Genomic DNA, 3,904 nt, shown 5'->3' on the forward strand with positions numbered 1-3,904 from the left:
GATCTGGGCAGGAGCAGTTCTTACTTTAGTTTCAGGGCCACACAGCTGGTGCTTGGGCAGGAGCAGTCGTCCTTGTAGTTTGAGGCCCACACAGCTGCGAACCCTGGCAGGAACAGTTCTTACTTTAGGTTGAGGGCCGTGCAGCTGCGGACCTGGGCAGGAGCGGTTCTTACTTTAGTTTCAGGGTCGGACACCTCGGGAAGTGGGCAGGAGCAGTTGTTACTTTTTGTTTGAGGGCCGTGCAGCTGCGGACCTGGGCAGGAGTAGTTCTTACTTTAGTTTGCAAGCCGCATAGCTGGGGACCTGGGCAGGAACAGTTCTTTTTGTGTTTTGAGGCCCACGCAGCTGTGGACCTGGGCAGGAGTGGTTCTTAGTTTAGTTTCAAGGCCGCACAACTGGGACCTCAGCAGGAGCAGTTCTTTAGTTTGAGGGCTGCACATCTGGGGAAATGTGCAGGAGGAGTTCTTTTTGTAGTTTGAGGGTCACACAGCTGTGGACCTGTGCAATAGTGGTTCTTACTTTAAATTGAGGGCTGCACAGCTGGGGACTTTGGCAGGAGCAGTTCTTTTTGTAGTTTGAGGTCTGTGCAGCTGCAGAGCTGGGCAGGAATGGTTCTTATGTTAGTTTGGGGGTGCACGGGTGGGGACCTGGGCGGGAGCAGTTCTTACTTTAGTTTGAGGGCTGCATAGCTGATGACTTGGGCAGGAGCAGTTGTTTTTGTAGTTTGAGGCCTGCACAGCTGTGAACCTGGGCAGAGTGGTTCTTTCTTTGATGGCCATGCAGCTCTGGACCTGTGCAGAAGCAGTTCTTACTTTAGTTTGTGGGCCGCGCAGCTGGGGACTTGGACAAGAGCGGTTCTTACCTTGGTTTGAGGGCCGTGTAGCAGGGGACCTGGGCAGAAGCAGTTCTTTTTGTAGTTTGAGGTCTGTGCAGCTGCAGAGCTGGGCAGGAATGGTTCTTATGTTAGTTTGGGGGCGCACAGCTGGGGACCTGGGCAGGAGCAGTTCTTACTTTAGTTTGAGTCAGAGATCCTGGAGAATCCAGTGCTGCTGTTGTAGAATGAGGGTCAGTTAGCTGGAATCCTGGGGAAGAATCAGTGATTCTGTTATGTCTGCGGTTCTTGGAGCTAAACATGAAGCCAAAGTTGGGGAAGGGAAGAGAGAGAGAGAGAGAGATAGAGAGAGTCACAGTCGGGCACCTGAAACTGTAAATGTAATTGTACCCCAAGCAAGCTAAGCCTGGGAGTATCTCAGTCCTCAGTATCAATGCTTTTTGTTTCCTCCTACACAGTTTTGATTTGTTTTCTGTCTCACAAGACAGAAAGACCCTGATCAATACCCTCAGGAATTGAAAAGCTTAAAAAAAAACTAAATGATGTTGGCAATAATAATAATAGAAATTAAACCACGATTATCCTGACAGAGACAAAATCACACACACACTATATATATATCTCTCAATCAGTTAGTAAAATAAAAATAAATAGAAAAATAGGTCCAAGTAAAGCTTTATAAAGTTGTTTCATGAAGAAGGGGTGAAGGACAGAGGTGAATCTGATAGTTGCTACTAATGGACAAACTGAGAACTTACCATTTTCCCCACGCGGTTTCAGCGCACAATCATCTTCTGTGAGATCTGGCAGCTGGGTCACTTCACACAGCCTGGGGATGCAGTAGGTGTCACAGAAGGACCCTGTCCCAGCTGGTCCTGCCCCTCTGCTGTGATGAGTGCAGACTCTGATCTCTGACAATTGACTGTGTTTTGATGGGAGGCCAGGCCTGTGAGCACAAGAGTTTCCATGGTGAGGTTCCGTGGATGGAATATTTCGGATGTGCTTGATGTTCCTTCCTGATGCTTATCTGCCATCTTGCTCTTTAACACATCTAGTTTATAACTGTCTTCTCAATACCGTGTAGAAAAAAAGCACTTGTATAATGACCCTCAACCTAAAGAAAGAATCTCTCCTGCACAGGTCAACAGCTGCTTGGCCCTCAAACTACAAAAAGCACTGCTCCTGCCCAGCTCCCCAGCTGTGTGGACCACAGACTAAAGTAAGAACCATTCCTGCCGACATCTGCATGGCTCTCAAACTACAAAAAGAACTGCTCCTGCCCAGGTCCCTAGCTATGCAGCCCTTAACCTAAAGAACCACTCCTGCCCAGGTCCAAAGCTGTATGGCCCTCAAACTAAAGTAAGAACTGTTCCTGCCCAGATCTGCAGCTGCGTGGCCCTCAGACTACAAAAAAAATGGCTCCTGCCCAGGTCCCCAGCTGTGTGGCCCTCAAACTAAAGTAAGAATTGCTCCCGCGGAGGTCTGCAACTGCACCACCCCAAACTAAAGTAAGAACCACTCCTGCCATGGTCTCAAGCTATGCGACCCTGAAACTAAAGTAAGAACACCTCCTGCTGATGTCTGCAGTTGTGAGAACCTCAAACTAAAGTAAGAACAGCTCCTGTCAACTATCCAGCTGCACGACCCACAAACTAAAGTAAGAACAGCTCTTGCCGAGGTGTCCAGCTGGGCAACAGCTGGACAAAGACAAAGACAACAGCTTCTGTTTGGATCTGCAGCTGTGCGACCCTCAAACTAAAGAAAGAAAAACTCTTGCCCGGATCTCCATGTCTATGACACTCTAACTAGAAAAACACATGCTTTTTACCAGGCAGAGTCTGGTGTTTTTCTAGTTTGAGGATCATGCAGCTGGAGACCCTGGCAGGATCTGGTTTTCCAGTTTGAAGGTCGTGCAGCTGGAGACCTGGGCAGGACCTGCTGTTTTTCTAGTTGAGGGTCGTGCAGCTGGAGATCCATGCAGGACCTCATGGTTTTCAAGTTTGAGGGTCGTGCTTCTGGAGACCTGGGTAGGAGGTGATGTTTTCTGGTTGAGGGTCATGTAGCTGGAGACCTGGGTGGGAGCTGGAATTTTTCTAGTTGAGAGTCGTGCAGCTGGAGACCCGGGCAGGAGCTGTTGCACGGCCAGCTTCAGGACCCTCAAAGTAGAAAACACCAGCTCCTCCTGGGTCTCCAGCTGCACAACCCTCAAACTAGAAAACATCAGCTCCTCCTGGGTCTCCACCTCCACGACCTTCAGGCTTAATCAACAGCAGCACCAGCTCCTCCTGGGTTTCCAGCTTCATGATCCTCAGCTTAAGCAACAGCAGCACCAGTTCCTCCTGAATCTCCACCTCCACGACACTCAGGCTTAAACAACAGCAGGACCAGCTCCTCCTGAATCTCCACCTCCACGACACTCAGGCTTAATCAACAGCAGCACCAGCTCCTCCTGGGTTTCCAGCTTCATAATCATCAGCTTAAGCAACAGCAGCACCAGCTCCTCCTGAATCTCCACCTCCACGACCCTCAGACTTAAACAACAGCAGGACCAGCTCCTCCTGAATCTCCACCTCCACGACACTCAGGCTTAATCAACAGCAGCACCAGCTCCTCCTGGGTTTCCAGCTTCATAATCATCAGCTTAAGCAACAGCAGCACCAGCTCCTCCTGAATCTCCACCTCCACGACCCTCAGACTTAAACAACAGCAGGACCAGCTCCTCCTGAATCTCCACCTCCATGACCCTCAGACTTAAACAACAGCAGGACCAGCTCCTCCTGAATCTCCACCTCCACGACACTCAGGCTTAAACAACAGCAGGACCAGCTCCTCCTGAATCTCCACCTCCACAACACTCAGGCTTAAACAACAGCAGCCCCAGCTCCTCCTGAATCTCAACCTCCACGACCCTCAGGCTTAAACAACAGCAGCTCCAGCTCCTCCTGAATCTCCACCTCCACGACCCTCAGGCTTAAACAACAGCAGGACCAGCTCCTCCTGAATCTCCACCTCCACGACCCTCAGACTTAAACAACAGCAGCCCCAGCTCCTCCTGAATCTCCACCTCCACGA

At 50.2% G+C, this 3,904-nt stretch overlaps 1 long non-coding RNA gene across 3 annotated transcripts; it reads right to left on the reverse strand.

Moving 5' to 3' along the window:
• Positions 1-315: 315 nt before the first annotated feature.
• On the reverse strand, positions 316-3,562 carry LOC105728428 (uncharacterized). Of its 3 annotated transcripts, XR_010339599.1 has the most exons (4): positions 3,357-3,562; positions 1,591-1,778; positions 863-1,126; positions 316-791 (listed from the first exon to the last, which is right to left on the reverse strand). It is a non-coding gene; the product is annotated as an uncharacterized LOC105728428 (long non-coding RNA). The 3 variants fall into 3 exon arrangements; XR_001110018.3 differs by lacking the exon at positions 3,357-3,562 and having other exon boundaries at positions 863-1,082; positions 1,591-2,035; XR_001110017.3 differs by lacking the exon at positions 3,357-3,562 and having other exon boundaries at positions 1,591-2,035.
• Between the last annotated feature and the right edge of the window lie 342 nt (positions 3,563-3,904).

This window comes from Aotus nancymaae, unplaced genomic scaffold (assembly GCF_030222135.1).
Source record: "Aotus nancymaae isolate 86718 unplaced genomic scaffold, 86718_ANA_hifiasm-v0.15.2.pri h1tg000079l, whole genome shotgun sequence".
Classification (NCBI taxonomy): Eukaryota; Metazoa; Chordata; class Mammalia; order Primates; family Aotidae; genus Aotus; species Aotus nancymaae.